At 37.2% G+C, this 24,166-nt stretch overlaps 2 protein-coding genes across 8 annotated transcripts in view; one reads left to right on the top strand and one right to left on the bottom strand.

Annotated features, from left to right (window-relative positions):
* Positions 1 to 24,166, bottom strand: part of LOC129721825 (uncharacterized) — a 669,416-nt gene that overhangs the window by 617,707 nt on the left and 27,543 nt on the right. The window lies entirely within an intron of this gene.
* Positions 1 to 24,166, top strand: part of LOC129721826 (transferrin) — a 119,940-nt gene that overhangs the window by 71,605 nt on the left and 24,169 nt on the right. The gene's annotated exons all lie outside the window — the stretch shown is intronic.

The following is a 24,166-nucleotide window of genomic DNA, read 5'->3' as shown; positions in this document are numbered from 1 at the left end:
TTGGCCAAAAGACCGCGAAAGACCCCGGGGGGTACGGGGGGTATAAAAAGTGATCAAAATATGACCACGTGGTTCAGGAACGGCCCCATATACAAACACTCTGCAGTAAACTGGCTGTCTTCCATGATTCGTCAATGGAGTTAAATATTCTTTCGGCTCGGTACTTGTAAACAAGTTTCATATAAATACTTATATCGATTCAACAGGGAGATTAATCACACGTTTGAGTAAATAAGTATGCTTTTTTGATGTAGGAGTACGTTTTCTTCTCAACACTGGGGTAAATTCTGTGATAACTGAAACGCGCATGTAATTTTGAGTGTCAGCCAATTGGCATCGCATTGTCAATTGTCCATGGAGAGAGAAGGGGGTCTAAAATCACCAAAAACTTATCCACGTGAAATATGGTTTATCCAATAGTTTAAAGTTGCATGCAACTTGACGTCTTGGGTGGTCGTTAAAACGAAATCATATAATACACTGTTGAGATTATTGGTACTCAACATTGCCTTTGAAGAAAAAAATGCAAAAATAATAATAAAAATCATTGTATTAATATTTTTTTTTATCTTAAAAACCAATCTGGGAACAAAATGAACAAACTGTACGTATCGCAGCTTGTTGTTTTGTATCTGCTTGAACCGATTGTATGCAATAAAAGTCGCTCAAAATCCACTTTATTTTCAATTCATGTTTTGGCATAGGAAACACTTTTAAATAGCAAGAAAAGCATGAATAGTAGCAAATAAGTGAAGATTACAACAAATCTCAAGCTCTACGAGAGTTTTTATTCACAAATTCGAAAAAGAGGTAGAGTGATCAAAGTCACCCCGCTGATCAAAATCACCCCAGTTTACGGTATTGGTGATGCACAGAAGAAATAACAAATGTGTTTAGTTAAAAACGAGTCACCATCAGTCATGATATAAACACTGAACCGTGCTGCACTGCTGCGGTTTTTGCATAGCAACACGATACGACGTGTTTCGCTACCACCACTCAGTGTTAGTGTTGGACAGACGGCGCGACAAAATCAATGAATAAATTAAATTAAAAAATTCGGCTACGGTGCTTTCACGAAAGTGAAGCCCTCGTTTCCGGTGTTTGCCGAAACTTGAGGCACCAGTGACGATCTTATAACACTGCCACTGGCTTCAGTGTTTCAAGTTTCGCCCTTCATGCCGTCTGTCTTACACCAACACTGAGTGGCAATTGCTAAGTACGCTGTTTCGTGTTTTAAATATATCCCTCAGTGCAGAACGTGTTTTGGACATGGCTGGTCAGATTAACCGAGATAAACGAATACTGTTTTCAGCAAAAATGCACATGATAGTAAAACCACAGACTAACAGACATAACACGTCGAACAAATTTCCAATAAAATCATCGTTTGGATGATTCCAGTACTTTACGTTAGTAACACTAGCACCATCTGCTGTCGTGTTCGCGCTGCGTCATGTATTTCGACATCAGCGCCAGCGTTACTGCATGTGTCAAATGGGGAACTACAAAATAAGTATGAGATTGCATGACAGCGCTCCAGGCGACGTTTTCGCGCGATGATTGCTATTCGATTGAAACTTTGAAATGAACGTTATTTGTGGCGATGGAGCTAGGTTTCAGTGTTACGTCTGGTAGTCTGTGGTAAAACGCTTCTTATGGCTTTGAGAGTTAGTTCACGATTTGTCCGCAGAGATGGCGCACGAATCTAACTTTTGATAGGAACATCCAAGAGATATGGTTTCTTCAGCAAAGTTGTAAAACTATTGAATTCAAACAAAACTACTGGAGACAAAACAATTTAGCAAATCTCGATTGTAGAGCCACCAAATGTTGATACAGTTTTCTATGGTCTTGTTTGTAAAAAACTGTTTTAAAACGGTGCTTGATCAATTCAATGCAATCATTTATAACATTTTCTGTTCTAGGCTGTATGAACAAACTCACTAAATCGATCTTATTAACTTCCTCGTAAGACATTGCTCGCTTCTTCGTAAAACACTTGAATAAAACTTCAGAACTGTAAGCACACATAAAACTTTGTTTCCTCCACATACCTACACAAGCAATCAGACCGACTCAAAGGTATGGACTAGAATCAGTCAGCCATAAAAGACATATGAGCCGCATGATTCAAGAGCATAACAATATGTGTGAAATTGTGGGGTTACGCGTGAGAGTAGTTATGAGATCGACGGTTAAATCAATGGAATTTTGTGTATGAAAAACCTGACTGCAATGTTGGAAAGTTCGACCATGAGAACCTCCATTTGTTTATGCTGTATGCCGACATATTCGGTACACAGCTTCTACTTCGGCTGTAACTGACGAGTAAATGCCCAAATGTAAGCTCGAACCATTTGTTTAACTCTTGGCGGTGATATTTGTGTTTGGTGAGAGAAGTTTGCGTGTGGTGTTTCATGACCGTGTTTTCATAAAACAAACACTGGGCAATCCCTCAGTGCAGAACGTGTTTTGGACATGGCTGGTCAATTAACCGAGATAAACGATTACTGTTTTCAGCAAAAATGCACATGATAGTAAAACGCTTCTTATGGCTTTGAGAGTTAGTTCACGATTTGTCCGCAGAGATGGCGCACGAATCTAACTTTTGATAGGAACATCCAAGAGATATGGTTTCTTCAGCAAAGTTGTAAAGCTATTCAATTCAAACAAAACTACTGGAGACAAAACGATTTAGCAAATCTCGATTGTAGAGCCACCAAATGTTGATACAGTTTTCTACAGTTTCAGCAATCCCAGTTTTACTTAAGTGTGTACAACTGAATAATCATACTAATTTTTAGTTTTTCCAGTATGTTTTTGAACCTAATTGCTATGACATACGTTGATAAGTCTCCATAAAACTCCAAAAAATTACATTAAAAATTAAAAATTTAAAATTATCTTTTTCTACAAAAACGCAAATTTTACTCAAAATTTTTACATATGTTTTAAACAACGTATATTCTAATAAACCAATTAATCTAATAATTTCACGTTTTTTAGTGTGTTTTGACCCAAAATACGAAAAATTTTGTAGATTAAATTCAAAAATTGCAAAAAAATGAAAAGTTTTTCATCATCTTTTTCTACCAAAACGCAAATTTTCGCAAACTTTCAACACATATTCTTGAAGAGCACAGGCTCTCAGACACACTATCAGGTGCTGTGCTTACACGTTCTCACATTTAAAGTTTTTAATTGTCAAAATTAGGAAAATAACACATATTTTCAATGTGGCCTGCGACTGACTCTATAGGGTTGAAATCCATTACCCATCCTGTTTTAGGAAACTAATTTAATAAGCTTTCAATCATATGTCAATATACCACGATAGCTTTAGTAGGTTTATATATATTCCAAAATTTTCAGAAAAACTATTTTCTCCGTTTCTGAAAAAGGTAACTTTAAAGGCATTTTTCAACATGAACCGTTTTTTGTATCAAGGTTCCATTCAAAAATTAAGAAAATATAGATAAAATACTACAAAATCATGTGTTCAAAACATCCTGAATATGAAATTCGCATTTTGGTAATTTTGGACCGTCTTATGTGTGTCTGGATTTGGAAAATGCCAGTTTTTTTGATACAGAAACATTTTAACCCTCTAGTTTCCAAGCCCGCCTTTCGACAGACTTCAGAAAAATGACTATAAATCTTCAATAAACGTTGTGTTCCTACTTCTTTAAATTTATGTCTCTTAAGTATAGTCTCAACTACCTACCCAAATACAGTGTTTGTTGAATCAGACTGATTTGGCGGACAAATTGGTTGCTAATAAAATTGTAACAACCAGAAAAAAATATTTTGATACAACAGTGGAATAGAAATCACTGGTATTCTTTTATTTATTGGTAACAACAAACGATAAAATTATTAGTTGGTAGATGGAACATTGTAGTTGTTGGTATAAAAGTTAATTTATTGTAGAAGTTAAGCAAAACTAATAAATATTTACCGAATAACAAAACCCGTCATATGGTGGTATCAGGCATTAACGTCCAGTTTTTTTTTCGCTGGGAAACAGTGTTTTCCAAAAGGACGACGCCTGGCATAATCAGTAAGACAACAATCTTGTCTTTGAAAACCTGCAGTGGGATTTCTAAAGATCTCAGCACACCATACAAATGGCTCAAATTTCATCTACTTCAATATATCTACAATGCCTAAACATTTAGTTCTTTGATCATATCACATTAGGTACGACAGAACGCTTTTAGGAATGTGATAGGCACTGGCGTAGCGTGGGGGCGGTCCGCCCCGGGTGTCACCCTCTGGGGGGTGACACCCAAGAGGAAAATTTTCATACGTGTCACCATAAAAAGAGTGATATCCGTGAGAAAAACTATCAGTTAGGGTGGAGGTCGAGGTGAAACCCTCGAAAATTATAGAAATTTGCTTCTAATAGTATAATTTCAATCAATTTTAAAAAAAATAGGTAGATTTAGTTCAATTGAATACGAACGTGCTAAATCTTACAATTTTTAATGGTAAAATGATTTCACTGGGGGATGACATCCAGAGGGAAAGGGGTGACACCCAAATTTTCCGCCCCGGGTGTCACCCGGTCACGCTACACCACTGGTGAGGGGAATAAATCAGGCACATGGGACACTTGTATTAAGTGTAATGTTAACCACTATCTGCTAGCTCATTAGGACTTTTTATGAATTTCATATTTTTTCAAGAGAAATCAAAATTCAGGATCCTAAGTAGCTTATTTTTCTAAAAAAAAGAAGTTCGCAATCAATAAGTTAATTAAAAGCCAAAATTAATCCACCCAGCGCACAGTGGTTCGCCCATAGGTCAAAAATAGAAAAAAAGTTTTTTTGTTTTCTGCTTATTATCGATTTAATGGATCGGTTATGTACCTGAGAATTCAGAAAAACTGTTTTTGTTGGCCTATTGTATGAACAGTTAACTTTTGAGCACGAGATCAGGGAAGGTGTTTGACACTTGCAAAATCAGCTTAAACAGTACGTGTTTTATACATTGTGTATATATCCGCTTAGGAACAAATTCAGTCGCTTCATCTGTTTATTTTTATTATGTACCTTCAGAAAACAGGTATGTTTTGCTATTGCGATATTGTTTGGATAGGAATGTGCTAAACTGTTATCAATATTAGTCGTGAGAGTGAACGTAGTAATAAAGTCAAAGAGCACCACTCATATTAAAATTCATGTAAACTTTTAAATGTGTTCCGCGCGAGATACTATCATCAAATTACCACCGAACGAAAGGCTCAAGACTCAGGAAAGATTTGGTAAAGGTTCCATTTGCATATATTTGCAGGCAAGTCGATGACAAGCGGCTAAAGATGCTTACTTTTTCGCTTGAATTTTATGTTTTCTGCATAGTTTCTTAGAAGGGTTGTGGTACATTCAGCTCAAATTTACTAATTTGTTCTCAAACATTTGTCTATATTCGAATTTTGATATTTGGTGTTGAAATACGGGAGGTTTCTGAGACAAAATCAAATTTGTTTGAGGTTTTCCTAATGATAGAAAAGTCAAACTTTGATCGCTTTGAGGGTTCACTTAACACAACCCGAAAAGCAAAGCAAAGCCTTGGTGCTACATTCCAATTCGAAACTTGACCTTCTGTTTGTTATACACAGACTTCGCAGCCAGCTGTTTAGTGTACAGAACAACTGCGGGGCTAGCGCTACGATCCTACTAACGCTAACAGTCGCTCCCAAGCCGGGACTCGAACCTACGACGACTGGCTTGTTAGGCCAGCATCGTACCTCGAGACCATCTGGGAAAACAACCCGATTGAGCTTAAATTTTGCATAGGGATTTTTTTCGAGAAGGCAAAACTTTTGAAAACTGCCACATTTTAAAACTCAATGGTCAAACTTTTCCCTATATTCTATTGGAACCCTATTATGTACGCATGAGAATGGAAATACCAGAAAATTGAAACAAGTTGGATGATAACAGTCCCAAAAAAGGTTATTATAGTCAATACACACCTGATTCTGTCGATTTCAGAAGTTTTCAAGAGCAATATTGCACAAAAATGAACACTCAAAAAAATATCGTTTATATTTGGTGATATTATACCTTTTTTGCAAACAACATGTATTTGACAAAGCACAAGCTTATCGTTCTTGTTAAAGAAGCACCAAGAATTTCTCGTAATGCGTCAAAGTCAGAATTAACTCTAGATCCTATAAAAACCAAATTCAATAATGCTGACGTTATTATTTTTTTACGTTATCATAATGAATGATTTTGTCTTATTTAACTCTGATTAAATCAAATTTATAAGATGGATCTTACTTTCAAAATAATATGGGAGCCCTTACGAAAGTTTATTAATTGACAAACATAAGAAGATATGTTAAACAAAATTATCAACAAAATCAACAAAAAAATAGTAGCAATCAACAATTCCATTTTTGTTTTTTGCTTGACAATTTTTTTCATTTGCCTACATTCGCTGTATTACGAAGACAGCTAACAAACGTTTATTATGGAAAAGTTTAAAATAATAAAATATCATCTAACAATTTTGAAATGTTAGAAAGAATTCGGAATGGATCTTAGTAAATGGACCGAAAATTCACAAGCATTCGCCGGCTCTTACTCTTCTATAAATTTGTATATTTGGGAATTCAATCTATCGATACTATCCGGTCACGATTATTTAGTGAATATCGAATACAATATATAATGAATATAATTTATAACCGTTGCAAAAATATACAATTCTTGTTGAGTAATTTATGGTAATCATATTTATGAGATAAACTTCCAATCAGCAGTAGCATTGCAGTTTTTCCACGATTGCACACGAATAGAAATGTACGAACAGAAATGTACCACTGCAATACGAATAGTACCGCGCGCTGCAGAACGAATTGGCCCTGACGACTCTGTTGATATTGGTTTGGCTGAAATGTACGAATAGAAGAGTACCGCTGCAATCATAGATGACGGCTCTCTGCTTCACTGATACTGTTGCTTATACCAGCATGTTTTCTTTCAAGACATCAGTTTTTATTACGTTCTGACAACAGGTTTGGGAATTGTTTTAAACTTTTCGGAAAACTTTTACATTCGAGACATCATATTAGTCTATGCTCAAAAAATAAATAGCAAAAATAAATTGACCTATTGGGACGGGGAGACTCTGTCAATTTTTTTTTTTTCGATATTGATACAGAGAATATCACAGGGAACGGTTGGTGTCCATTCACGTCGTCTGTGCTAGGAATGCTTGCATGTAATTGGTTTATTGTTCGCGTAAATTTGTGATTGAAACTTTTTATCAATTTTACGGCTTAGCAATGAATCATCACTCTAGATAACTAGCATATTACAAAATTGTTATACGTTTTATCTATCCAACAACATATTGGTTATTTGCCAGTTTCATTTCCAGTTTTACAGAATGCATCTCAGTATAGTAAACAAAGACGTAGTCCCACGTCAAAAAATATGTTTTAAATAAATGATGCGATTTTTTTGTTCGGTGGAAACGTCACTGTGCTCATATATACGTCGGACTCGATTATGTTAGATTAATTTTAGATTCAACTTTTTACAGTAAAAAAAGGACCAAATATCATTCAATATGAGAATTTGGGGAACAGTATGATACCCAGGGGCCAAAAATAAACTTCAGACGCCATTTTAAATTTTTGGATAGCAGCTTCCAGTTTCATTACCCAGCGTGAGTTTTTCAGGAATCGGGATAATGCTTAGAGGCCGGGAATCAACTCCATACATTATTTTGAAATCCAATTTTGCGACTTTTGGTTTCTGAAAAACAACTCTGAAAAAAAAAAATCGGTAGTCAACAGTGAAACTATACCGAACATTTGAAACATAACATTCAAACACATGTCAACAAACATTAACATACATTACCACATGCATTTTTTTTGCCTTTCTCCTAGAAAGGTATAGCAATCACTTGCAAAACCGACAGTATGAAAGTGCTCCAAAGGGCCGAAGGCATATATCACTCGACTCGACGAGCGTGTGTGTACCTTTCAAGGTATAGCAAGCAAGCGATTGCTACACCTTTCTAGGAAACGTTTATTAACAATTTTATTTCGCAACTTTTTTCGCCTACCTGCCTTCCTTGACGGGTTTCGCATTTTCACAAACAAACAAACTATTTATGAACTATTTGAATTGAACTCTCTTTTCTTCATAAATCTGACCATAAAACGAGCGTTTTAGAGTTTTTCCATCACAATCAATAATTTTGGCACTAGAGGGTTAATGAAAGAACTAATCACAGTTGAGAAGTTTCAGAAAAAATGTCCCAGTTTTAATATTTTTTCAATTAACATTTTAGATTTGGCTGAAACTTTGCATAGACGTTTCTAAGGGCAAAACATGCCATTTTGTGCTATTGGTTTAATTTTTTGGGACATGACTCATTTTTGAGATGCTATTTAAAAATGCTATTTTGGCAAGCTATTGATGATTACAAATATTTTCAGAGGCAAAACGGTCTGTTTGATCGGTGTGACGTCTTCGGTAAAGTCGGCTGTATTTAAGATTGAAAACATTTCCAAGCCAAAACGATTTGTTTGACTGGCACAGGCAAAGATCTCAGGCAAAGTTGTATAAAACTAAAACAAAATATGCCCATCGAAAACAAGTTTAAAAAACCCAAATTAACCCACCTAGCGGTGAGACCCAGCCTTTCTCATTCAAACTTATTATATGTTAAAATAGATTTACATGATTTAAGAGAAAAAATACTCCTTGAAAATTTCTGCTGGTTCCATTTTTCACTTTAAATATGGAATTTCTGATAGCCAACAGCACAACTATACCGAACATCCAAACACCTAACATTCACACACATATGAGCATACATTGAAACATACATATGCAAATACCATGAAATAAATATGTTTCAATTACATCACGCGAAAAATCCAGATGACCACTTATGGTTGCCGGAATACAACCTAAAATGGCCAAATTTTGCCTAATCCGGGTATTTCGATGGCGAAGATGCCGACTTTCAGTTTCTGGAAAACAACTTAAGATGACCAAATATCATCTATTATGAGTATTGCGGAAGTGTTACACCCAGAGGCCAGAAATCAACTTAGGACGCCATTTTAAGTTTCTAGATACATAGTAGCTTCCGATTTCTGGAAAATAACCTTAAAGGGACAAATATTACCCATTGTTTTTAAGGAACATTATCCCGGGCTCGCAAGCCGAGAGTAAACTCCATATTTCACTTTGAAACCCGATTTTGCAGCTTCCGGTTTCGGGAAAACATCCTTAAATTGTCAAATACAATACAATGAGAGTATATCCACTCTTTGGGTACTAGAATATTGATGTTATATATAAAGTTATAATTTAGGTATAGTATGTGATATTTGATGTGATATTTGACGTAATATTTTCGCTAAAGAAAAAAGAAATGATATAAATGACTTTTAATTTCAACTTCAATACCGAGCAAGGCCGCAAACATTGAAATAGTACAATATCAAATTTAAATGATGTTGAGGCCATATATTATGATCGTAACTATAGCTTTAAACAGTCTCCGGGCTACGTTTCTTTCTATAACTTTCAAACCACATGTTTGAACATTATGAAATAAATTTAAAGGTTTAAAAGCCCATTAATTAGAATTCAACTATGTTCATAGCTTCTGAGATATAAGAGCGATTTTCACATTTTGACGCAGCGCCAAAACTAAAAGTTTGATTACAATGAAATTCAATAGCAACCTAAGCTGCAAATAGATCGTTCATTTGACACCAAGATAGAAAGAATCGGTCAAATTATCTCTGAGAAAAGTGAGTGCTAAAAAAAAGGTGCACATGCACACGTACACACCCACACGCACATATACACCTATACATGCATACATGCAGAAAATGCTCGATTCGTCGAACTGAGTCGAGTAGTAAATAACATTCGGACATTTGAATCACTTTTCTACCTTTTAATTAGCCAGCAATCGTTATGAGAAAGTCAATATGTTTACTTTCATTATTTGATTTCACATTTTTATGAACAACGGACAAAGTTACAATCCGATTACAATGAAATGCAATAGCAACCTATGAGACAACTAGAACTTTCATTTGACCCTAATTTTGTGAAAATCGGTTCAGCTATCTCCGAGAAAAATGAGTGAGTTTAAACAACCTCAGGATAACTTTTCTTTACATAACTTTTGAACCATATGTTCAACCATTACGTAATTTAAAAGTTAATGGTTTTGGAGACAGCCTGATCATTTGAAATCAATTTTATTGAAATCGGTTATGTGGTTTCTGAGATATTGATGTTTCGTGATTTTTACATTTTGATACATAACCTCTAAACTAAAAATCCGATTACAATGAAATTCAATAGCAACCTATGGCACAACTAGACCTTTCATTTACATTTAATTTCATGAAAATCGGTCCAGCCATCTCTGTAAAAAGTTAGTGAGAAAAAAAAGTTGCACATACACACACATACATACACACACAGACAAACACATACGCACATACATACACTACCCGTCATTAGTTTGGAATAGCTTTACTGAATATTGCAACACCCAGTTTGAATATTGCAACACCTCCTGGTGATACTTAAGCCGAAATCGGTGTACCAAACATCGTCGTCAGTGAGAACCCTCGCATTATCGGGTTCCCATGACCATGGGATCTGATTCAGCAGAATCAGGCCTACGTCGAAGCGATAAAACTGACGAGGCCATCATCGCCGCCCTAAAAGTCGCCGCCATGCTGTATCACTGGCGGCGAAGCCAGAAGCGGATACGACAACTAGAGGACGGTGCTACCCGGACGCGAATAGAAAACGCGTCGCGGGCCTAAAAGCACCCAACACATTTAGTGCTGACCGAGGTTGCTGATTCTCATAACGACTTAAAGTTCACTCCGTATTGAACTCACCTTTGAATCAGCAGTGTCGCTAGCAGCGGCCTTTTATTTGTATGTGAGTTTATACCATAACGATGTGTATTGGAATTATTTTGTTGTGACCTTCTTTCTCGTCCTTTGGTGAGTTACTGTTTCGAGCCAACCGAATCAACATTGCTCATCCATTTGTTCGTTACTGCCCAAGTGCGTACAGAGTTATCTTCGGCTGATGCTAGTGAATACTCACAATACAATATCGCACGCTTAGCCTTGGGGCTAATAGCGGTCTCGATCAACTAGATTAGTTGAGAGAATACGTTATCGATATTGTTTTTGGCACATATTGTAAGTGTAGGATAAGTACAACGATACACCGTGCCCCAGTGCTGAGTCAAGTAAATTTCCAGTTCGAAAAGATCCTCGACTCGATCGGGAATCGAACCTTGTATCACAACCGTGTGGGAGAGCTAGCCGACCGACATCGCTAACAACAGAGCTAACAACAGAGAATACTCACAAGGAAGGCAATTTTTCGATCACCGTGAGCGTTCAGGGCGATTTGTTACGTCGAGCAAAATGCTTAAGTGGGAATGCCACTGGTTAATACTCAGGCAAACAATTTATAATTTTTCATCAATCACACCGGCATTAGGATTAGTGTTCAACATCGGACCTATTGTATTTTTTGGCCTTTCTCCTAGAAAAGTATAGCAACCACTTGCAAAACCGAAAGTATAAAAGTGCTACAAAGGGCCGAATGGCATATATCACTCGACTCAGCTCGACGAGCTGAGCTTTTTCTGTATGTGTGTGTGTATGTGCAGATTTTTATTCTCATTCACTTTTCTCAGAAAAAATTCTTCTTGAAATTAATTGCAAATGAAAGGTCTTGTTGTCCCATAAGACCCTATCATCTCGATTACGGAAATATCCATATTGAGTATTATTCGGTCATTTTCGACTGTTTCCTAGAAGTTGGAAAACAGCAATTTAGCAATTCGAAATGGGGTCAACTGATTTTATCATTCTGGTTCCAGAGATACTCATATTGGATGGTATTTGGTTATTTTAAGCTGTTTTTCACAAACCGGAAGTTGCCATCTTGGATTTCAAAATGGTATTTAAGATAATTTCTGGCCTCCGAGCGTCATTCTGGTTGAATGTTTTTAGAGGTAACAAATATGTCCATAATGGTTCGACGCCCTTCCTCTTCTGGAAGCACATGTTCCTGGAAAACAGCCGAAAATGATCGAATAACACCCAATACCGGAAGTCGCCATCTCAGAATTCAAAATGGTATCTGTGGTCGATTCTAGCTCCTGTGTATCATTTCGGATAAGCTTGGGGTGGAAATCGGCCATTTTCGGTTGTTTTGCAGAAACTGGAAGTTGCCATCCTACAATCCAAAATGATGCCTGAGGTCGATTATGGAACATATTTGTTACCTTTAAAAACATTCACCTGCCAAATTTGATTCCATTTAGTTGGTTAGTTCTCGAGATGTGCGTAAACATAATTAACATAACTAACTATTTGAAACTATACCTGCTTTGACCGATATATGTGGCCTCAACATAATTTAAATGTGGTATCGTACTATTTGAACGTTTCAAATTCATTGATTCCTCGCGATGTGTTTGAAATCTGCAAATGCACGACGAATCGGCCATAAGATATGATCAAAGTCAAATAACAAATCGTTTAAAATGATTGGTTTTATCGAAATGACAACATCCTCGACTTTTGGATTCTGTACATCGCCTTATTTCTGAATATGTTCATATTGGGTGGCATTCGGTCATTTTCAGCTGAGTTTCTGGCATCAATCTGACATCGGAAATACCCATATTGGGAGGTATTTAGTTATTTTGGTTGTTTTCCAGAAACTAAAAGTGGTCGTCTTTAAATTCAAAATGGTGTCCAAGGTCAATGTTTGGTTTCTTTGCATCATCTCGATTACGGAAATATCCATATTAAGCTTTATCCGGTCATTTTCGACTGTTTCCTATAAGTTGCAATTTAGCAATTTAAAATGGTGCCTGAGGTCAATTGTTAGCTACATGCATCATTCTGGTTCCAGAGATACTCATATTGAATGGTATTTGTTTATTTTAGGCTGTTTTTTCCAAACCGGTAGCCGCCATCTTGGATTTAAAATGGTATTTAAGATTTTTTTTTTTAATTTTTTTTTATAGGGGGGATTTGTTAGTAGCTTAAGTATTTATGATAAATATTAGTAAATGATGAGTATGTGTGTCCAATCACAAATGGTGACTTCTCAACACTGTTAGAAATTTGTAATTTTAATTGTTAGGATTTGTTTGCTTTCGCAATTAGGTCTTATCATTCGTAGGGGTTTAAACCTACTTGTCAGAAAAGGGGAAGTAAACTTACAACTAACTTAATTGCTAAATTATTGGCTATAAAGAGAGCTTATCGTAGCAATTGAGGATTGCAACGATTTTTGTCGAAAATTGTTAATAATTTTATTTGACATAGCTTCTAATGGTTCAACATCAGTAAGTCTATGTAATTCGAGTGTACCAAACCAAGGAGGACGCTTCAAAATCATTTTCAGAATTTTATTCTGAATCCTTTGGAGCGTTTTCTTCCTTGTTGAACAGCAACTTGACCAGATCGGTACAGCATAAAGCATTGCTGGTCTAAAAATTTGTTTGTAAATCAAAAGTTTGTTCTTTAAACAAAGTGTAGAATTCCTGTTAATGAGAGGATATAAACATCTCGTATATTTGATGCACTTGGCTTGTATACTCTCAATGTGCTCTTTGAAAATAAGTTTTTTATCATAAATTAGTCCCAAGTACTTAACCTTGTCGGACCAACTTAAAATAACCCCATTCATCTTGACAACGTGATTATTGTTTGGCTTGAGGAAAGAAGCCCTAGGCTTATGCGGAAAAATTATCATTTGAGTTTTAGAAGCATTGGGAGAGATTTTCCACTTTTGCAATTAGGAAGAAAAAATATCTAAACTTTTCTGCAATCGACTGCATATGACACGAAGACTTTTTCCTTTTACGGAAATGCTTGTGTCATCGCAGAACAATGACTTTGTGCATCCTGGAGGCAAATCAGGAAGATCTGAAGTGAATATGTTGTACAGGACTGGACCCAAGACTGAACCTTGAGGTACACCTGCTCTGACAGGAAATCTATCAGATTTTGAATTCTGATAGACAACCTGCAGAGTTCGATCAGCAAGATAATTTTTCAAGATTTTGATTAGGAAAATTGGAAAATTAAAAGTTTGCAATTTCGCAATCAAACCTTTATGCCAAACACTGTCGAATGCTTTTTCTATGTCTAAAAGAGCAGCTCCAGTGGAATAACCTTCAGATTTGTTAGCTCGTATCATATTAGTAACTCTGAGCAATTGATGAGTTGTGGAATGCCCATGGCGAAATCCAAACTGTTCATTTGCAAAAATTGAATTTTCGTTGATGTGTGACATCATTCGGTTAAGAATAATTCTCTCAAACAGTTTACTTATTGAAGAAAGCAAACTGATTGGTCGATAACTTGAAACTTCAGCTGGGTTCTTATCCGGTTTTAAAATGGGAGTGATTTTTGCATTTTTCCATAATTTGGGAAAATATGCAATTTTGAAGCAGCAATTGAAAATTTTCACTAAAAATTCCATTGTGCTCTCAGGGAGATGTTTGATTAGTATATTAAAGATTCCATCGTCACCAGGTGCTTTCATATTTTTGAAATTTTTAATAATCGATTTAATCTCATGCAAGTTAGTTTCAATTATTTCTGCAGGTAAAAAATTCTGGGAAGAAATTAAATCAAATTGACGTGTGACTTCATTTTCAATTGGACTCACAAAATTCAAATTTGAGTTATGAACACTCTCAAACTGCTGAGCAAGTCTTTGAGCCTTTTGTTCATTGGATACAAGAAAACGTTCACCATCTTTTAAAACTGGAATAGGCTTTGAAGGTTTCTTAAGAATCTTCGACAGCTTCCAAAATGGTTTTGAATATGGTTTCAATTTTTCAACTTTAGTCTCAAAATTTTGATTTCTCAGAAGAGTAAATCTATGTTTAATCTCTTTCTGTAAATCTTTATAAATAGTTTTAAAAACAGGGCCACGAGAACGTTGATATTGACGTCTGCGGACATTTTTCAAACGAATTAGAAGTTGAAGATTTTCGTCAATTATTGGTGTATCAAATTTCACTTGAGCTTTTGGAACAGAATAATTCCTGGCATCAACAATTGCACATTTTAATGCTTTCAAAGCGGAATCAATATTCACTTCGTTTTGCAAATCAAGCTCATTATTGAAATTTCTCTCAATATGAGTTTTGTATCTTTCCCAATTAGCCTTGTTATAATTAAAAACAGAGCTCATAGGGTTTAAAACTGATTCATGTGATAAAGAAAAAGTTATTGGAAGATGGTCAGAATCAAAGTCAGCATGTGTGATCAAATCACTGCATACATGACTTTGATCTGTTAGCACCAAATCAATTGTTGAAGGGTTTCTTACAGAAGAAAAGCATGTAGGACTATTCGGAGACAAAATAGAATAGTATCCCGAAGAACAATCATTGAATAAAATTTTGCCATTGGAATTACTTTGAGAATTATTCCATGAACGATGTTTAGCGTTAAAATCGCCGATTATGAAAAATTTCGAACGATTTCTGGTGAGTTTTTGTAAATCACCTTTAAAATAATTTTTGAGCTCGCGTGTGCATTGAAATGGTAAATATGCTGCGGCAATAAATAAATTCCCAAGTTCAGTTTGAACTTCAATTCCCAAAGTTTCAATAACTTTCGTCTCAAGATGGGGAAGAGCACGATGTTTGATTCGGCGATGAATAACAATTGCAACTCCACCGCCGGAACCCTGAATCCTATCATATCTATGAACCACGTAATTGGGATCATATTTTAATTTCATGTTAGGTTTCAAAAATGTTTCAGTAATAATTGCAATATGCACATTATTTACTGTTAAAAAATTAAAAAGCTCATTCTCATCGGCCTTCAATGAGCGAGCATTCCAATTTAATATTTTAATTGTTTTATTTAAAATCATTGCTAAATTTTAAATTAGAAACAATTTTAATAGTAAAATTTGTGCCTATTTGAATGGCTTCAAACATTGATTTTGCTTGCAACATGGCGTTCATAAGATCGAACATTGCCTGTTGCAAAAAAGAAAGTTTACCTGCCGTAATAGGCCCCAGGCAGTTGACATTAGAAAAAATATTTTCGGCAGCAATATTAGCTGGAGTAATAGGTGTACAATTATTTTCTAGCGTGTTTTGCTTACCCATATTAACGGTCATTTTCGAACTACCAACACTAGGCGGTATAATGTTCGAACTACCTGTAACCTGTGCATAAGTTAAACGGGTATGCAAAGGAGTAGGTAAACTATGCGTCACTGGTACGCTTGGAGAATTTCGTTTTGAAGTTGGTTTTAATTGAGAAATTGAATTTTGTTTACCTTGCCTTGCCTTTTTTTTTTTTTTTTTTTTCAGGTGAAGGGGAAATTTGCATCCAAACCCCTGAGGTGACCAACCTCAGGGAGTGTGGGGTTGGTTTGAATCAGTGACCGGACCCACTAAAACCCCTTCAGTCTCCAGCCCATAATACTCCCCGGGACCACCGCTAGGTATTGCTTCGGGGAGCGGCTTTTGTGCTCTGTGCACCCTCTTGGTTCTTTAGGTCTTTTTGCTAACTTAGCTAACTAACCTGGAGACTGGCCGTTAGCTAACACTGGCGTGTCGGTGGTCAACCTGTCGCCTGTTTTGCAATTCTAAAACTATTTGAGAGGCGGCTGTACAAACCGCCCTCCAAATGTTTGGGTCTTTACACATCCTCCGAACTAGGTTGTCCGGAGTGGTGTCTGGCCCGCTCACTACCATCATGTCGCTCCGCGCATGCACAAAACGAGGGCACACGAAGAAGACATGCTCAGCAGTCTCTTCCGCTTCCGCGCACTCGGGACACATGGGGGACCCCGCATGCCCGAATCTGTGTAGATACTGCCTAAAGCAACCATGGCCTGACAGAATCTGTGTCAGATGGAAGTTCACTTCTCCATGGCGCCTCCCGACCCATCCGGATACATCCGGAATAAGTCGATGCGTCCTTGCCTTGCCTTAACAATTGCTAAACGGACTGGGCATTGAAAAAAATTTGACATATGGTTGCCGTTACAATTCGCACAGCGAAAATTTTTACTCTCTTTCACAGGACATGTGTCCTTTTTGTGAGAAGAGTCTCCGCAATTAAGACATTTTTGGTCCATGTTACAGAATTTGGAACCATGGCCATAACGTTGGCAAGTACGGCATTGGGTGATATGCTTTTCACCTCCGCCATACTTCCTATAAATTTCCCACTTTACACGCACATTATACAAAGCATGTGCTTTTTCAAAAAATTTTAAGTTGTTAACCTCATTGCGGTTAAAATGAATTAAATAATTAACAAGGGAAATTCCAGTTCTCTGACTGTTTTCGCCTCGTGATTTTTGTTTCATTAGAATTACTTGGGTAGGGGCTATGCCAAGTAATTCTGTTAAAGTAAGTTTGATCTCATCAACGGTTTGATCGTTGGTGAGACCTTTCAAGACAACCTTGAACGGCTTGGCGTTCTTGGTGTCATATGTAAAAAATTTGTACATCTTGTCAGTTAAATACTGAACAAGACGATCACGACCCTTTACTGAGTCGGCTAATAAGCGACATTCACCTCTACGGCCAATTTGATAGGTAACTTTAACGTCAGAAACAAACGTTGAAAGTTCCTTCTTGAATATATTAAATTCAGAAGAAATAGTTACCACAATAGGTGGAACTTTCTCCTTTTTTAAAGATTTTATATTTTGTATAGTTTCATTATTAATAACTTCCATTTCACCAGCTTCTTACTCAGGCAAAATATCAAAAGGATTGTCACTACAGACACTCGATGTGTCAGAAAGAGATGCCTCTCTTTTCCTCCCCGCAGCGATGCGAGGTTTCTTTTTCCGTCCAGCCATTTCAGGTGATACGAAAAAAGTTAAAACAAATGTTAAATTCAAAAGTAGGTAGTCTTGAGAAAGACTGATGGGAAATAACTTTCAGGTAGTCTTTAAAAGACACACTGACAAAACACAAACTTTGAAGCTATAGGCAGTCAAAGACCAGTCCACAAGCAACCGAAAAAACGTCTGATCTGTAGGACAGTTCAAGACGCGATGGTATTTAAGATGATTTCTGGCATCTGAGCGTCATTCAGGTTGGAGAAAAACCCATTTTGGGTGTAATTCGATTATTTTCGGCTGTTTCCCAGAAAGCGGAAGTCGCCAACCTAGAATCCAAAATGGGGCCCGTGATCGATTTCAGCTGCTGTGTATCATTCTATCCGAAGATACTCATGTCAGACGGAAATCGGTCATTTTTGGCTGTTTTGCAGAAACCAGAAGTTGCCATTCACAGGGGCCATCCACATACCACGTGGACAGATTTTTAAAGATTTTGACCTCCCCTCCCCCCTTCCAATCCGTGGACAACATAAATTATAAATTCTAAAAAAAATGTATGGACCGTGGACATTAGCCAAACCCCCCCCCCCCCCAAAGCTGTCCACGTGCTATGTGAATGGCCCCACAATTCGTAATGGTGTCTGAGGTCAATTTTTAGCTTCTTGCAATATTCTGGCTCCGGAGATACTGATATTGAGTGGTATTTGGTCACTTTGGGCTGTTTTCCAGAAACCGAAAGTCGTCATTTTGGACTTTAAAATTTCCTGAGAAATCAATTTCTGTCATCTGGGCGTAATTCTGGTTCCGAAAACATTCATATTGAATGGTATTTGGTCATTTCCGGCTGTTTGCCAGACACCGGAAGTCACCATCTTAAAATTCATGATTGTGTCTTTGATAAAATTTTAGCCTCTGTCCATCTTTCGGGTTCCGGAGATACTCATATTTAATGGGAATCGTCCATTTCAGACCGTTTTCTAGAAACCGGAAGTTGCCATCTTACAATTTAAATGTTGTCTGAAGTCGATTTGTGGCTCCAGTGCATCATTACGGTTTCGGGAATACCCATATTGGGTGGTATTTGCTCGTTTGCCGCTGTTTTTCCGGATATTATTATATTGGGTGGAAATCGGCCATTTTGGTTGTTTTCCAGAAACCGGAAGTTGCCATCTTACAATCCAAAATGTTGCCTGAGGTCGATTATGGAACAAATTTGTTACCACTAAAAACATTCACCTGCCAAAAATGGTTCCATTTATTTGGTTAGCTCTCGAAATGTGCAAAAATTTGTGTTTCAATTGTATGGAACCCCTCCCTTCCAGAAAAAGGAAGGGTATCGAACCTTTATGGACATTTTTGTTACCCCTTAAAACATCCACATGCCAAATTCGGTTTCATTTCCTTGGTTTGTTTTTGAGTTGTGCAGAAATTTATGTTTCATTTGTATGGGACCCCTACCTTCCAGAAGAGGAAGGGGTTTCAAACTATCATAGGAACCTTTATCTGCACCAAAAACCCCTACATACAAATTTTCACGTCGCTCGGTTCGGTAGTTTTCGAGCCTATATGGATCAGACAGACAGACAGACCGGACTGCATGTTTATATGTATAGATTACAACATCAATATTTTAGAACCTTAAGAGTGAATTTACATTTATTGGATTGAAGCGCTCATGTAAATCTATTTATTTATTTATTTATTTATTTATTTATTGCAACTACCAACAGACATGAATAACTAGTCCTAATGGTTTATTTATATAAAATACTACGAAACAGAGTAATAAATTTGGACGTAAAACTCGATGCGATTGTAAAAATCAAAGGCAGATGAAACTCGGTTGAAAGCTCGCTGAATACCAATGATGGCACCGTTAGCACTATAATTAGTGCGGCGGAAAGGAAGTTGCAGCGTAGATGACCTCCGCAAGTTTCTAGATGGCGCGTTTAGGTTGATCAAGCGGAGAATGACTGAGCAATCAATCCGGGATGTCAAAATGACTGACACTACCATGGCGCGTGCTGTTTCTCGGCGAAGCTGGAGAGTATCAAGCTAGAGGAGCTGGCAGCGGTCCTCATACCGGGTATTGCGCATGGGCTGTCGCCAGGGTAGCATTCCGAGTGCGTAACGCACAAACCGGCGCTGGATGCTTTCGATACGATGAATTGCTTTGTTGTAGTGAGGAATCCAGACAGTAGAGCAAAATTCTAGCGAAGATCGAACAAGCGAGCAGTAGAGCGTCGTAACATTGTTTATTTTCTTATTGTATATTTCTAAAGTCCCGCGTCAAGCGATAAATCACTCCCAGCTGCCTAGAGGCTTTAGCAACAATGAACGATATGTGTTGCTTGAAGGTGAGTTTGGAATCAAGGAGAACTCCAAGATGCTTGACGCATTCCACTCTCTGTATTGGAGACCCATCCAACGTGTAATCGAAATGGAGTGGGCGGTGCTTTCTGGTAAACGTTATCACAGAGCATTTCTCGGGGTTTAGTATCATGCAATTCAATTAACACCAGCGTGCAAATAAGTTGAGCTGTTGTTGAAGATGAGTGGCGTCTTCGACGTTTTTGATTTCATTGAACAGTTTCAAGTCATCAGCGAAGGCAAGGCGGGGGCATTTCAACGAGTGATGTACGTCATTAAAATACAACAAAAACACCAGCGGGTCAAGATGACTACCTTGGGCAATCCCAGAAGTAGCAACGAATGATTCCGATATTTCTTCGCCGAGTTTTTGATTGAAACAAATAAAAGTTTGAATGAGAAAGGCTGGGTCTGACCGCTAGGTGGATTATTTAGGTTTTTTTATTTGCATTCATAAATGTGCGTAGTCTGAATTCATACGATATATTTTTTCAAATTGAAAATCAAATGTTTTTAAAAACTTTTTGTTATGCTGATAACAAGAAGCAATATAAATTCTGTTACGGAGTTTAAGTAAATTTTTTTATTGTTCAAAATGTATTTTTTTTAACTTCAAAAAGTTAGCCAAACAAGATGGTTATCCGGTCACGGAGAAATGAGAAAAAAAAAATTAAAATTTTCAAAACAAAACTGATTTTTTGTTAAGTCAAAATTGTTTGCTAAATTTATCGGATGTTTTCTCCAAAGTTGTAGATAATATTTTTGATGTTTGAGGGGGGACCCTACTTTAGAAAGTCTGAAAAAAAGAAGTTTCGTTTTCTTCTGTTTGATGTTTAGAGTAAAGTGATGTGTTCGGGTATTTTGGCTATTTATTAAGGTAAACTTAGAAATATATTTTGCATGTTTTGGATTCAAATTCATAAGCTTTTGGAATGTTGAGGGACTGTTCTTTAACCCCATCGGCATTCGTGTAAATTCGAAGTGGCCTTTGGGAGTGGAAAACGCCGTTTTAGCCGCATCTCGACGATCGATCGGGACTTGATAGAAACCCGATTTTAAATCAATTGAGGAGAAATATTATGCTCCTCCAACATTATCCAATATCTCATTTATAAGAGGTATTGGGTATACAAACGGCTTGGTAACTTCGTTCAATGATCTAAAGTCCACCACAATTCTGTATCTTTTATTACCGTCAGCATCCGGTTTCTTTGGTACACATAACACCGGTGCATTCCAGGGACTAGTGCTGGGTCTAATAATACCCTGCGCCCTCATTACATCGATTTCCTTATTAATGTGCCGTTTCGTGGCCTCCGGAAATCTATATTGCCGCTTATTGATAGGCACCTTCGATGAAGTTTCTATCGTGTGTACGGCGGCGTCAGTAGTGGTTAACCTGTCGCCTTCGAAAAAGAAAATATCTGCATAGCTTTCAACCATATTCTTTACTGTCTTGAATTCCCTCTCAGGCAAGTGCGCCAAATTTAACACTTGCCGTAGTTTCTCAATTCTTGCAATACCTTTTGACTCTGGTGTCAGCTTGTGCTCCAACAGGTCATAGTCAAGCCTCGAGTCTAGGTCTAACTCGGGCGTTATAGTATTCTTCGAGTCAAGAAAATTGTTCTTCGGCTCTTCATCCCGATATGTTTGGTGCTTACTATTTATTTCGTTTTTCTCTACGTCAGCCTCATTGCGGGCTCTGTGTGTCTCGTTCTGCACCATAACTCTATTTCTGGCTGCCACATAAACATGTCGACTAAGGACTTCCTCTTTGGGCATACTCCACGGACTCAAGTCGTCCGGACTTCTGTTTTTGTGTTTTTTGAACACTATATAATCAAAATTATTTCCTATTTGAAGCGTATGTTTTTTTAAGAATTCTGCTCCGATTAATCCGTCGCTTGGCAAATTTTCTAATATATGAAATTGCGTCGGGATCAAAAAGTCTCCGACTATTAAATCCAACGTAATTGTACCTGAGGTTCGCACAATGTTTCGACCGATTCCTCCAAAAGTGGTTACATCCTGTGTATTTACCGGTACATTCAAAAGGTTTACAATACGTGCATTAATTATATTCGCACATGCACCTGTATCTAAGATCAGGTTCAACGTAAATTGGACATTCTGCCTAGCCAGTAGGGTTAACATTAAGTACCCTCTGACATCGTAATATACTCGCTTAGCCACACAAGCACTGTTGTCTCTTATGTGATTGCATGCGGTCCTCCAATCGGCTATTTCTATGTTGCTGGGCTCATCGGTACATCTCCGCCAGAGACCATCTTCGTAAATTTTTGCTAAATTCTCGTTAAAATACTCCTGTGCAACAGGATCCAAAATACCTTCTTTTTGAAAATTACTACTTCTTTCATTAATGTTGGCTACCATAAGCATTTTCTTAGGCATCCGGGTATACGAATTCCTGTACCTCCTATCAGTTGAACGATTTTGATCATAATAATCATATTTCCAACCATGGGCGAAGTCCCCTTGGCTCCGCCGCGCTGTGCGATAATTGTATTTGGATCGATTACCGTCGCTAGATCCACATATATTGTTATAATTGTTTTGCTTGTAAATTATTCTATCCCTATTTTTGTAATTATAATATTCATTTCTTCCAAGACGACTGTTGCTATAATCAGCGTCTTTGTGATTAATTGTAAAAATATTTCTGCTACTATTAAATTGTCTAAGCGCATCGCGCTGTCTTTCGACCAACTCTAGGCCCTGTATTCTATTTTCTATTTCCGAGATGTGATGACGCTCATGGTAGTAATCCTCTAAGTCGTCTAGCAGCTCTTCTAACTTCAATGCTCGTTTACCTTGAGCAGCTTCTTTCAATGCGGTGTCACACAAACCCGCCATTAAATGTAATCGAAGACTAACTTTCATGCATGTACAATTAGTTTCGTAGGAGTCGATTTGCTCCTTAATTTTCAATATCCTCTTTTATAATCAGGAAAGGTCTCATTTGCTTCCTGTTTCAATGTTTCTACTTGATTTATAACTGCCTCGATGCGTATAATATCCCCAAATTCCCTTAATAAATTCTGCTTAACCTGTGGCCAAGCGTTTGCGTTAATTCTATGTATTGCGGCAGCAGCTCTGCCTTTTAGTTTTAATAGAATAATATAAACCAGTGGAGCGTGTGATACTTCTTCTGGTATCTCCCGAGCAAAATGCTCGATATGATAAACGAACGCTTCTAGTTCGTCTAGCGATCCATCAAATTCTGAGATGCACTGCATGGCATCCGCTTTTAGAAACGTGTACTCCATTATGAATATTAAATTTTAAATATATTTCTAAAAAATTTAACACTATACGACTATAAAAGGCTTATGTAGCCTTCTTCCTCTTTTTCCTAGGTATCACTAACGGTTCTGTTGACCAGATGTGATAACGTAGCGTGACCGACTCTAATTTCTTCGTCGCGCCATCAAAAAATCTGAACACCAAGGTTCGAACCATTTGGTGTCAAAGCTTCAATGTTTATCCCTATTAATTAATTTAACTACTATTTTTATAAAGTTTTTTCCTGATATTTCTGAGCTAAAATAATAATTCTCGTATAGTGTAATTGAACCTGTTTAACAACTAATCAAAAATTGTAAATGTTCAAATTAGATGGCGTAAGGTGCCCTTCTTATCCATAATATTGTAACTTCTGTCTCCTTACGACAACATTCATCATAACATATTTTTGCAGTCTGTTAACATTCTCCCCCCGGCGGACATTTAAATTTGTTGCTGCGCGCGTTGCGCTTATTGATCCACTTTATTCTTTGACCAACTTAACATTTCATCGCTACTGGATTCGTTTTGCTTATGCTAGCAAAACCATCTACCATCGGCCATTAAAATAGATGCTTACAAAATACGACCTTGGC

Source organism: Wyeomyia smithii, chromosome 2 (assembly GCF_029784165.1).
Source record: "Wyeomyia smithii strain HCP4-BCI-WySm-NY-G18 chromosome 2, ASM2978416v1, whole genome shotgun sequence".
In the NCBI taxonomy this organism is placed as follows: domain Eukaryota; kingdom Metazoa; phylum Arthropoda; class Insecta; order Diptera; family Culicidae; genus Wyeomyia; species Wyeomyia smithii.
This window is presented reverse-complemented; position numbering and strand designations above follow the sequence as displayed.